The 14,021-nt window shown below is 34.2% G+C and overlaps 1 long non-coding RNA gene across 1 annotated transcript; it reads left to right on the top strand.

Moving 5' to 3' along the window:
• Nucleotides 1–11,806: 11,806 nt before the first annotated feature.
• Nucleotides 11,807–12,553, top strand: LOC141393396 (uncharacterized). Its single transcript, XR_012410085.1, has 3 exons — nucleotides 11,807–11,853; nucleotides 11,979–12,107; nucleotides 12,176–12,553. It is a non-coding gene; the product is annotated as an uncharacterized lncRNA (long non-coding RNA).
• Nucleotides 12,554–14,021: the final 1,468 nt, after the last annotated feature.

The raw sequence follows: 14,021 nt of genomic DNA on the forward strand, positions 1-14,021 counted from the left end.
TTTGGGTTTGGGTAAACGAATAGAGCTGGAATCCTGAAATTTGGAATTAAGGAAAGGTTTTTGGAAATTCGAACTATAAGTGCACGAACAGTACTAAATGGTACAAAATTTAGTACAATTTGGATTTGGGTGAACGGATAGAACTGGAATACAAACATTTGGAATGAGGGTCACTGATGAAGAGTAACAATGAAAGGTTTTTGGAAATTCGAACTATAAGGGTACCAAAAGTACTAAACGGTACTAAATTTTGTACAATTTTGATTTGGGTGAACGGATTGAGCTGGAATACAGACATTTGGAATGAGGGTCACTGATGAAGAGTAACAATGTAAGGTTTTTGTAAAGGTTTTATAAGGGCACGAAAAGTTCTTAATGGTACTAAATTTAGTACAATTTGGATTTGGGTGAACGGATTGAGCTGGAATCCTGAAATTTGTAATGATGGTCACTGATGGAGAGTAACAAAGAAAGGTTTTTAGAAATTCGAACTATAAATGCACGAAAAGTACTAAATGGTTCTAAATTTAGTACAATTTGGATTTGGGTGAACGGATAGAACTGGAATCCTGAAATATGGAATGAGGATCACTGATGAAGAGTAAAAATGAAAGTTTTTGGAATTCGAACTATAAGTGTACGAAAAGTAATAAATGGTACTAAATTTAGTACAATTTGGGTTTGGGTGAACGAATAGAGCTGGAATCCTGAAATTTGGAATTAAGGTCACTGATGGAGAGTAAAAAGAAAGGTTTTTGGAAATTCGAATTAAAAGTATACGAAAAGTACTAAATAGTACTAAATATAGTACAATTTGGATATGGGTTGACGAATAGGGCCGGAATCCTGAAATTTGGATGAAGAGTAAGAAAGAAGTACCAAAGGTCGAAAAGTCCTAAATGGTAGTGAGTTTAGTATGATTTGGATTTGGATTTGAAGAAATTTGGAATTAAGATTGTTGTTGGAATATAGAATTGAGATATGGAGGTAGCTTTAGAAAATCGTACTAATGTGCACGAAGCACAATTTGTATTTGCGTAAACAGATTACTGGAATCCTGAAATTTGGAATTAAGATTGTTGTTGGAATATAGAATTGAGATATGGAGGTAGCTTTAGAAAATCGTACTAATGTGCACGAAGCACAATTTGTATTTGCGTAAACAGATTACTGTTGGAGTGCAGGATTGAGGTAGTTTTGGAAATTCGTACTTATAGGAAAGTGCTAAATGGAACTACATTGGCTATAAATTGGGTTTAGGTGAACGGATAGAGCTGAGATATGAAAGTACACTTTGGAAATTCGTGTACGAAAAGTGCTAAATGGTACAAAATTTGGTACATTTTGGTAATTGCTATATGGTATAGAATTTTGCACAATTTGTGATTTTGTAAAGGGTAGAACTGGAATTTTGAAATTCGGTATTAGATTAGCAATTGGTGTTTAGAGTGGAGGTAGGGAGGAGGTTTTGAAAATTCGTACTTATTTATACAAAAAGTACTAAATAGTACTATAATGGGTTTCAGAGCAACGGATAAAGCTGGAAAAGTGAATTGGGGTTAGGATATAAGTTGAATATAAGGAAGTAATTTTTGAAACGTTTACCTATGTGTACGAAAAGTTGGGTATCATGTTGGTACCAAAACCATTTTGGCATTGTGTAAACAGTTAAGGTAATAAATTTGGTGTTGGGTGTAGGAACAAAGCTGGGATTATATAATTTGGAAATATGCTATTTGTACAAAAAATACGAAATGGAAAAATATTTGTTATGAAGATCATTCTAAAATTAGAGACAAAGTTCTGAGTTTGAAAAATTGTACTGAATCTTGTTCCATTGATTTGATGTTAACGCCAAGGCGTTTCTAAATAGTGTTCTGAAATTAAGTAGTCAAACGTGAAGTATCTTTTCAAAAATGTTTTGTTCTGACCGCTTTGGTATGTTAACTTCAAAACGTGATCCAATGCGACAATTTTGTTAACTAGAAGTTATTTACCCCCTGATAATAAAAAAACCAAAATTGAAATGCCTCCAAAAAATTTTCCGTTATATACGGTGGACATACCCGTGCACATTAAGTAAAATTTTTTGTAAAAAAGTTTTTCTAACCTTTCATGCCACAAATTCCGAATTTCAGTTGGAAAATGTGCCGAAGATCTTCAAAATACTTAAAATCTTCAAAATATCTCTTCTAATAAACGTGGATTGAATTGGAGATTTTTTAAATTAAACTTCTATATCCTCTGAGTATTCAAGGTCCAAATTTAAAGATAATTGGACAATATAGATACGAAACGTGGATATTCATGACCATTTTGAATGCCGAAAGTTTAACGGACCTATTCGGGTTCTGGGCGAAACCGCTAAAGCTAGAACCTTGCATTGTAAATGTGCGGGATTGTTGTTGTGAAGGGGTGAAATAAAGTTTAGTGTTTGGAAATTCGTACTGGAAGGGAATGCTGTGTTAGTGAAGGGTTAAAACCAGGAGTCAAATCTAAAATTTGCAATATTATACGTAGTTTTGGAAATTCGATATAAAAAATATGGTAGTTGTGTAGGGATGCGATACGGCATTTTTTTTTTTTTTATTTTGTAAATTCTGACTACAATCGAAAAAATATTGGTAATAAAATAGGTCTTAGTACAACAGAATCTCCAGTATTCACCATTCCCGTATTAAATATTGTTTATATACATCTTTGTGTTTATTTCAGCTTGAGTCCATATTTTGTTGTATTCAAGTATTTGAATAACAACAAAATGTTTTACAGTGGATATGAAATTGTTTAGTTGCGGGCGGAGGGTAGGGAATACTATAGTTTCAGTTGTCACCAAACAACTTCATCAGTTCCCTTTTCCGCCGACTCTGTATCGATAAACAGGTCAATAAGCCCATCCAGCAAATTAAACAAAATGAGAAATTTGCTGGATTGTTTATATATATTTTTTCCTTTCCGCATACGAAGTAGCGGGCATTTGCTAGTCTATACTTATAAAAGAGTTCAGTAATGATGACTCACTGACTGACTGACTGATAATCAACGCCCAGGCTAAACGGCTAAAGCTAGAATCTTGAAACTTTGGGTGAGGGTCACTCTTGGTACAAAGGTGTCAGATAAGGCTGGATTTTTGGAAATTCGAACTAGAACTGTACTAAAAGTACTAAAAGGTACTAAATATGGTACCCTTTGTATTAGGCAAACGCGAAGAGTTAGAATTCTGAAATTTGGAATGAGGTTCACTGATGGAGAGTTAGAAAGGTGTACCAAAGGGTTTTTGGAAATTCGAACTATAAGTGTTCGAAAAGTACTAAAAGTTACTAAATTTAGTACTATTTGGTATTACGTGAACGGATAGAGCTAAAATCTTGAAATTTGGAATGAAAATCAAGGTTTAGAAGATGAGTTGATATAAGGAGGTGGTTTTGAAAATGTGTACTCATGTATACGAATAGTACTAAATGGTACTAAATTTGGTACAATTTGAATTTACGCGAACCGACAAAGTTGAAATTCTGAAATTTGGAATTACTATTACTGTTGGAGTGTAGGTTTGAGATATGGAGGTAGTTTTCGAAATTCGTATATATGGGTAAGAAAGATACTAAATAGTACCAAATAGGGTACAATTTGGGTTTGGGGGATCGGATGGAGCTGGAATTCTGAATTTAGAATTAGGATTGCTGTCGGAATGTAGGATAGAGGTATTTTGGAAATTCGTACTTTTGGGTACGAAAAGTACTAAATGGTACTAAATTTGGTACAATATGAATTTAAGTGATCGGATAGAGCTGGAATAGTGAAATTTGGAATTAAAATTACTATTGGAATGTGGAATTGGGATACTTTTGAAAATTCGTACTTATGGCTACGAAAAGTACTAAATGGTACCAAATTTGGTACAATTTGGATTTGGGTGATCGGATACATTTGGAATCCTGAAATTCGAAATTAAGATTACTGTTGGAGTGTTGGACAGATGTAGATTTGGAACATAGGGTCTATGGAACAAAAAGTACTAAATGGTACTAAATTTGGTACAATTTGGATTACGGTGATCGGATGCAGCTGTAATCCTGAAATTCGAAATTAAGATTACTGTTGGAGTGTTGGATAGAGATAGGTTTGGAACTTCGGACCTATGGGAACAAAAAGTACTAAATGGTACTAAATTTGATACAATTAGCATTATGGTGATCGGATGCAGCTGTAATCCTGAAATTTGGAATTAAGATTACTGTTAGCGTGTAGGATTGAGGTAGTTGTGGAAATTCGTACTCAAGGTTACGAATAGTACTAAATAGTACCAAATTTGGTACAAATAGGATTTGGGTGAACGGATATAGCTGGAACCCCGATATTTGGAATAAGGAGTACTGTTGGAGTGTAGGATTGATAAAGTTTAGGAAATTTTTAGTTATGGGTAGGAAAAGTACTAAATTTGGTACAATTTTTATTTCAGTGATGGGATACATTTGGAATCGTGAGATTAGGAATTACGATTACTGTTGGAGTGTTGATAGAGGTAGGGTTGGAAATTCGTACTCTGGATACGAATAGTACTAAATGGTACCAAATTTGGATTTGAGTTATCGGATGTATCTGGAATCCTGAAATTCGGAATTAAGCTTAGTGTTTGAACATAGCACTGAGGTAGTTTAGACAATTTGTACTTATGGATACGAAAAGTACTAAATGGTACCAAATCTGGTACAATTTGGATTTGGGTGAACGGATAGAGCTGGAACCCCGAGATTTGGAATAAGGAGTACTGTTGGAGTGTAGGATTGATAAAGTTTTTGAAATTTTAGTTATGGGTACGAAAGTACTAAATGGTACCAAATTTGGTACAATTTTAATTTGTGTGATCGGATACATTTGGAATCTTGAAATTCGGAATTACGATTACTGTTGGAGTTTTAATAGAGATAGGTTTAGAAATTCGTACTTTGGATACGAAAAGTACTAAATGGTACCAAATTTGGTACAGTTTGGATTACGGTGATCGAATGAAGCTGTAATCCTGAAATTTGGAATTAAGATTACTGTTGGCGTGTAGGATTGAAGTAGTTGTGGAAATTCGTACTCATGGGTACGAATAGTACTAAATGGTACCAAATTTGGTACAGTTTGGATTTGGGTGAACGGATATAGCTGGAATCCCGAGATTTGGAATAAGGAGTACTGGAGTTGGAGTGTAGGATTGATAAAGTTTTGGAAATTTTTTGTTATGGGTAGGAAAAGTACTAAATTTGGCACAATTTGGATTTCAGTGATAGTATACATTTGGAATCGTGAAATTCGGAATTAAAATTGATATTGGAGTGTTGATAGATGAAGGTTTAGAAATTCGTACTTTGGATACGAATAGTACTAAATGGTACCAAATTTGGATTTGAGTGCTCGGATGTTTGAACATAGTACTGAGGTAGTTTTGAAAATTTGCACTTATGGGTACGAAAAATTCTGAATGGTACTGAATTTGGTACAATTTGGATTTGTATGAACGGATAGAGCTGGAATCCTGAAATGTGGAATTAAGGTTACTGTTAAAATGAAGGATTGAGGTAGTTTTCGAAAACCTTACTTATGGGTACGAAGAGTACGAAATGGTACAATTTGGAATTGGATGAACGGATACACCTGGAATCTTGAGATTTGGAATTACGATCACTGTTTTTATTTTGTATTCAAGTCAGTGTAGGATTGATATATGTTGTCGAAAAACGTGCCATGAGTACACGAAAAGTACTTAATGGTACTCAATTTGTTGGGTGTAGGGACTGTGCTGGAATCTGTATGTTTTGGAGTCAGGGTGAGTATTGCTATTCAACGTTTGTCTCGCTGTTAATGTGTAAGGGTGAGATACGGCTGATCTTTCTGAAAATCGAATTAAAAAGAGACGAACAGTACATAAATAAAAATTGATCAAAATTCGCCATTTTCATATTATTTATTGTTTATTTTTGTTATATCCTTTCCGCATACGAAGTAGCGGGTACTTTGCTAGTAAATGTATAAAATGTCATTTGAAATTTGACACTAACACTACAACCCAGTTCAGTCAGCTGGGTATTGCTGCTACCTTTTCTTGTTCTACCATGGTCGTAGACCCTATAAAGTATGTATCCAAAAACGTAGAGAAGTAAAGACTAGAAGAAATGCATTTTCCAAAAACATATGCTAATAGTTCCACATTTTGGTTACAGATGGCTACACAACTCACTGGAATTGATAACAGCAATGCCAATCGTTTTTGATTCCCATTTCTCGCGGCAGAAAACATTAACGTCGTGTTTTGTGGCTGAAATTTATTTCTTCACTATTTCTTATTTTTTATTTAATAAAAAAACAAAAGTCAACGCCGTAAAATTTGAGTTTTAATGTTTTTCTTGTCAATATTCCAATGAGTAACAGTTTTCGTTTAACAGAATGTTGCTATGATATCGTAGAGGTTAACTCCCTCTACAGTTAATTTTTCACAATTGACTTTTCCTATCTTATAATATTGACATCCTTGATGTATCCAGGTCCGTTGAATTCCAGATACAGCTCTCAATATTTAATATGGAGCTTTTTTATTTGGTACAGAAGCTTCAATTACTCTATCTCTATCGGTTCACGTTTTGATATAGCTCCCACACAACGGTACCTCCCGATTTTCGGTATTTTGAAGGTTTGAGCCACATTATCATACCAAAATTGTTGAAATTTGGTATTTAGTCTTCGTTGGGGCTACAAAACTCTCCCCCAGAAATTTGTCAGTGCGGGTCCACGTTCTGATATAGCCCCCATAGAACGGTATTTTAAAAGTTTTAGCCTCATTATCCCATAGAAATAACTGAAAATTGATACTTTGTATTCGATATGGATATAAAACATACCTATAGAGAATGTGGGTATAGATCGGTGGTGCTTTGTGCATTAGTCTCTCTGAGCAAGTCTTTCCTTTGCTAAACCACGACAGATGAGAATAAAGAGAATAAATGTTGTTGTTGCAGTCACGTTAACGTATATGGGTGATCTTGGCTGGTATAGATGCACGTTTTAAATATCCTAGAGCTGGCAAACTATCGTTAGTTAGACTATCGTTTTGATCGCTGTCGTAAAGCCTTGTTTATATTGAACTCAAAACAAATTATTTTTTAAATAATTCGTGACAGATAGTCCAAAAAAAGTTTTGGTGGCCGATATAAACTTTGTTTTTCGTCAGTATTCAAAACGATAGTCAGACTGTCGTTGGTTTTGTAGCACCATATGGCCCCTATAGAAGAGGTATTGCAGATTCTCATATTGGAATGTACTTCGATACCGCTCGATGTGAAGTCTTTTAAATGATTAGCTTACCGTTGTGACTGTAACTTGATATTTTGGATTCTCAAAGGGTGGAAAAACTCCACAAAGAAAATGATCAATATATTTTGGTATGTTCCCAACATATATCCAGATTTTTAAAATTTCTAGTAAACTTATCTTGAATTTAGCATTTTTAGTTCCACATAAAATTTTTCTAGGCTATAGTATGGAAATGGTACTTAATTGGCCGCGGGGGTACTTCGGTACTTTTTATAGTGAAATGGTACTGAAAAAAGTACTATTGTACTGAATTTTCCATCCCTGGTGTACGTCAAATATAAATCTCTCTGATATTTGTCAATAAAAGTGCTCCCAATCTGTACTAACCTTCATAAAGGTGCGGCAGTGACCCTTAAATTCAAAACATATATACATAAATAATTTACAAATTACAATTATTTCGTTTGCGCCTAAAAATAGACTTTGATTTTCCTCACTCCAAGTCGTCCTGTGTGCAGTGTATATAACCTTACAACCTGAATCACCCTGTATTATCTACATTGTTTCTAAATAAAATATTTTTAACAAAATGATTGAACAAAATGAATGTGACCTTACGCAGATGCACCTATCTGTCGAAAATGAAAACGTTATGACAGATGCTAGGGCTCCAAAGCGGAGCAGAGAAAGTCTACTTCAGCGTCATCTTGGGAACTCACCGAAAACTTCTCGCATGTCTGACTCCCCCTTCCGCATTATGCAAATGCTCGATGAACGTATTTCTAAACTTTCCGACCGTCTCACGAGTGAACTGAAAACGATGCTATTAGATACGGAAAAGCGTATACTGAATGAGTTTGATGCAAAAATTACAAAACTTAGAAGCGATTATAACAACCTCCACGACCGAGTATCGGTTCTTGAAAGAGCTGCCGGTGAACTTGTGACTGTAAATTCTGAGTTAGAGGATATACGAATCCAGCTTCTACGACAAGAAAATGCTCCTGTTGCCAGCCACATAAGGCTCAATGGAATACCATTCCACCATGATGAAAACTTAGCTGTAGTCTTCAGCCAAATCTGCAGCTCTATAAATGTTAATACCCCAAAAATAAATTCTATTCACCGATTACAAAACCGAAATAATACGAAAAATGTAAATTCTCCTGATGCTGTAGTAATCGTAAAATTCTTGTCACCTTACGATAAGAACTATTTCCTCAAGACCTTATCACGCTACAAAAAGGCCAATGATCACAAATTATTATTAAGTTCAATTGGCTTCAACTCCAACTCGCAGTTCTACATCAATGAAAACATATCGAACACGAACTATGCATTACTGCAAGACGCCATACATCTAAAAAAGAAAGGATTGATACAGACAGCATATACCTTTCGTGGACTGGTGTATATCAAACGCCTTAATTCGAATGAACCTGTATGCGTATATCACTCCAAAATACTTGAGGAGTTCAAGACCTTGGAAAGAGGATCTAGTCATGTTTCGAATACGAATCAACAATAATTCCTTTACTTCATATACGTGTTCTCCTTATCATATCCACTTTTATATCTATATACTCGTAATTTTACTATATAAAATTTATTTATTTATGTCCCTATATCTTTATTATTATGTACTATTGTGTTCTTTTAGTGTGTTTGAATTTCGAAATGTTACTCCTGATGAAGTATTGGACAGTTTCTCTAAAATCAAATATAATGCGATCGGGCCAGACGGACTTGATCCTAAATTTACAAAAATACTTCTCCCCTCGCTTTTACCACATTTTACATATTTGTTTAATACCATCCTAAGTTTTAGCACTTATCCCTTGCTATGGCAACATGCACGAATTATTCCTGTCCCAAAACCAAATATGGAATTTCGACCCATAGCAATATTATCATACCTGTCAAAGGTCTTTGAAAAAATATTGCATAAGCAAATGTCCGGGTATCTTAATAACCATTCATTAATAGTAAATGTGCAGTCAGGATTTCGGGCTGATCATAGTTGTGCCAGCGCCTTAATAGAAGTGACAGAATCTATAAGGAGAGATATCGATGAAAATAAGATATGCTTTCTGGTACTTATTGATCACTCGAAAGCTTTTGATACGGTTGATCACAGTAACCTTTGTGTCAAACTACGTAATTTTTTTAATTTCTCTACGACAGCAACACATCTTATAAAATCTTATTTCAGCAATAGATCCCAATCTGTTTATTCGGGAAGTGGTATATCTAAACCATTAAGAGTTGATAAGGGAGTACCTCAAGGGTCTATAATAGGCCCTCTCCTCTTTACCATGTACGCCAATGATCTTCCTCTCCAATTAGAACACAGTAAATTACATATGTATGCCGATGACGTACAGATCTATCTGAGCAGCACTCTGAACGAAGTACATCAGTATTCCCAAAAACTAAATGACGACCTCTCAAATGTCTGCAAATGGGCTAAGGCAAATGGTGTCTTCTTAAATCCAAGCAAATCAAAATGTATAATAATTCATAAAAGCAAAAAATATCTTATTCCAAACTTAGATATAATTCTAAATGGGGAAAAAATTGAACTTGTCCCCACGGCCAAAAACTTGGGCATAATTTTTAACTCCACATTAACTTGGACAAATCATATCAATGTTGTAGTTGGACAAACCTACGCCAAACTGCGTACCTTATGGCTCACTCATTCCTTCACACCTCTTCACATCAGATCACTCTTGGCAAAGACATTTTTGGTGCCTGGTCTAATATATGGTTGCGAGCTTTTCGCCAATTGTGACTCATCGAGTGGACGGAAATTAAATATTGCATTTAATAGTATAGTGCGTTATGTCTATGGTCTTGGTAAACGTGAACATGTCTCACAATTTTCATCTTCTCTTTATGGTGTTTGTTTCACGTCCTATTTTCAAATAAGGGCATTAACATTTTTACATAAACTTATTACTAACCAAAAACCTGCCTACCTTTACGACAGACTAAAATTTGCAAGATCCACCAGAGGTAGAAAAATAATACCCTTTAGACGACGTAGCCTGGTATCAGAATGGCAATTCTTTATTGGCACCATACGTCTCTGGAATTCCCTACCCAGTCAACTACAACGCATCAGTAACGTATCGACATTTAAAATTAAACTTGAACATTACTATCGGAATAATGAAGCGGTCATATAATACTAACCTTTTCCCCTTTTCTCCATTCTCATTATTTTCATCCCCTATTATATATCATATTTTCTTCATTTTAAAACATATCTGTGTAACTCTTTAATTTTTTTATTACACCTTTTATAATGTATTAGCTTAAGAAGGATTTTTTCTACCTCAATACATCTGTACTGTAACTTATAAGATATTATTCTTGTTGTGGTTGTGTGTGTATTTAACAAGCAGAAAACACGTGTAGGCAAAATTACTCTCTTGTTGCAAAACAACCACCGTTTTAGTAGCTACACCAAATGATGTTCACGAACTTTGTTTTAGTTTGTGCTATACCACAATCAAGCGTGGATGAAAAAAGTTATTTTACGTCTGGTGTTTTCAACTTTAAAAAGTGTGATGCTTTTAATATGAAAAGAAAATGTAAATATTGTTTTTATGTGTTCAGTTGTTCTTTTAAGTGAATTTTCATTTATATTTTTCTTTGTAATGGACGCATTAAATAGAAAACCTAAAGATGAGTGGAATGGCGGAGAATTGGCCATCTTGTATCCTAAAGGCCTGCATACATAAGCTGCTCTGCCTGATTGCCTTGCTTTCCTGCTTCATTTTTGACATAATAAAAGCTTTGTTCCTTTACTTTTTTAATGGTAAGGGTGGTAAAAGAGAAAAGTGTCAAAATTGCGCAAAATTGCTCTCTCATGAACATTTTTACCAGAAAAGTAAAGGAACGGAAAAATGGTATATCTGGCAGCAATGTCAAAAAGAAATATAAAAAATTCAAATTTCGTCTTTTATTTCACAGTTTTTAATTTAGTGTTGTCAGTGTTCGACTTTTTCTTCGGTTTTTCGTCCATTTTGTGAAATAATCGTCAAACAAAAGTCGAAAAATCAGTTCTGTCATTTTCTACCTGCAGAAATTTTGCTGGTAGCCTGTGGTAGAAGAGAAAGCCATTATCGCTCTCTCTCCCCTCTCATTCTCTTAAAAATTGCTTGCAGTTTTGCCACTTTTCGGGGTTAAGGAACGCTTTGCAGGTTAAAAATGGTAACAAATGGGAAAAATGGTAACATCAGGTAAGTAAAGGAACACAGCTAAAAATAGAAGAATAAAGAAGGCCGAGGAAATTTCGAACTGGGTTGCTCTTTTCTTTTTTATTTTTTTATCAGAAGTAAGCAAGGTAAGCAGGCAAGGCAGCTTATGTACGCAGGCCTTAATAGCTTGGAAGTACACATTGAATTGCCCATAGTTTGCTGTAGAACAGTAAAAATTAAAGGTAAGTTAATGTTTAGAAAACCAGATAAATTACTAAAAATTGTTTGTTTTTCAATTTTGCTTACAGATGACAACGCCCAGAAGGATAATTAACTTCGCAGAAAGTAGGTATGAAGTCTTTAATGTGAAATAAAAAATCAGATATTGGTTAAACTATTTTTTATATTTTTTATGTCTTGTTTTTTTTTTTTTTGTCAATTTTCATTTATATTTGCAATGGCGATAAAAAATAGAAAATCTAATGATCAGTGGAATTACGAAGACCTTCCGTGGTCAATGAAGCACTACTCCCTTAAGAAACCAAATGCTGTATCCCAAAATCATCGACGTACATAGGGGTGACACAGCGACAAAAGTTGGAGGTACGTTATTGTTAAGAAAACCAGTTAATTTGTTAACAATTTGTTTATTATTTCAATTTTACTTACAGATGACAACGCCCAATACTATCATTAATGTGGTTAATACCTGATGAATTAAAAATAAAGGCCTGCGTACATAAGCTGCCTTGTCTGATTGCCTTTGTAACGCCCAAAAGTCCCTACACTTGTTTTTGGGGTTCATTACAACTATTATTTGTTTATTCAATATTGTACTGATGTATCTATGAATATTAATGTGTTTATTTTATGCTTTGTAATTAATTTTCATATATTTACCTTTAATGGATGAAGTAAACTTTATTTTCTTTATATTTGAAATAATAAATTATTTAAATTATCATTTAAATATTAACGGTCAAACAGGCCACCTAGTGAGGATATTAAACATCAACACATATATGCACCCCTGGCGGCTAAGAATGAGACTAAAGCGACAATTAATAGTACCACTGACCAGGGATGGAAAATTTAAAAATTCAAACAGTACTAAAATGGTACTTTTTTCATTGAAAAGGTACTTTTTTAATATTTTTAAGGAAAAAAATAAAAATTTGTTATTCAGTAAAAAAACAACAACAAAGGCTTATATCTATGTAATCTGAAGATTATTTCAAAACGGTATATATTTTAATACCATACTGGAGGGTATAATTAATTTTGTCATTCCGTTTGTAACACATCGAAATATTCGTCGGACACCATGGTAGAACAAATATAAGGTAAAGTTAATACTACAACAAATACAACTCGAACAACAACCACAAAGGAATTTGTTTTTGTTTGTAACGTTACTGCCAGTTGTATTTGTAAACAAAACAAGGAAATGTCTATAAATTATTGGAATTTAAAAAACTAATAATTTTTCACATTTGGTTGAATATTTTGGAAAACATGAATGACAATTCGTTACATTTTCTATTTGTATGGTTCCACATCATTCCACTAAATGCATAAATTCCCGCAGAAAGCAGAATTCTTGCAGAAAAGTTTGGGGTCGCTGGAAATTCATAGAAAAAGGAGAAGCTGTTTCAATGTTTTGTTTTAGAAATCAATGAAGCACATGTTTATTAGGGCTTTATTTTTTTTTAAATTTTAACAAAATACCTCACATATTAACAAACGTTGTATCGCCTCTACAAGCGGTGATTTACTGCGCGGCTTATCGTTCGAACTTGGAGGAGGTTACATATCATTGATATGAAGAAGTCTTTCTGGGAAATGGTTTTTTCCGAATGATATATTTTTTTTTCTCAAAAAATATATGTCCCTAATGTACATCGAAATAGAAATCTATATATATAAAAGAGTAGTGAGGTGAGTGATTGACTGACTGACTGACTGACTGATTGACTGACTGATTCATCAGCGCCCAGACGAAACCGCTGAAGCTAGAAAGTTGAAATTTTGGGTGTAGGTTGCTGTTGGTGTGTAGGGGTGAGATAAGGCTGCGTTTTTGGAAATTCGACCTATAAGTGTACGAAAAGTACTAAAAGGTACTAAATATGGTACCCTTTGTATTAGGCAAACGGTAAGAGCTAGAATTCTGAAATTTGGAATGAGGGTAACTGATGGAGAGCTAGAAAGATGTACCAACGGGTATTTGGAAATTCGACCTCTAAGTGTACGAAAAGTACTAAAACTTACAAAATTTAGTACCAATTGTATATTTTGAACGGATATAGCTAGAATCATGGAATTTGGTATGGAAATCAAGGTTGGGAAGTGGAGTTGATGTAATTAAATGGTTTTGGAAAATCGTACTAATGTGTACGAAAAGTACTAAATGATACTAAATTTAGTACAAATTATATTTGGGTGAACGGATAGAGCTGGAATTCTGAAATTTGGAATTAAGATTACTGTTGAAGTGTAGGAGTTATAGCCCGTTTCCAC

This window comes from Musca autumnalis, unplaced genomic scaffold, assembly GCF_047663935.1.
Source record: "Musca autumnalis isolate F117 unplaced genomic scaffold, ASM4766393v1 scaffold_2, whole genome shotgun sequence".
NCBI classification, from domain to species: domain Eukaryota; kingdom Metazoa; phylum Arthropoda; class Insecta; order Diptera; family Muscidae; genus Musca; species Musca autumnalis.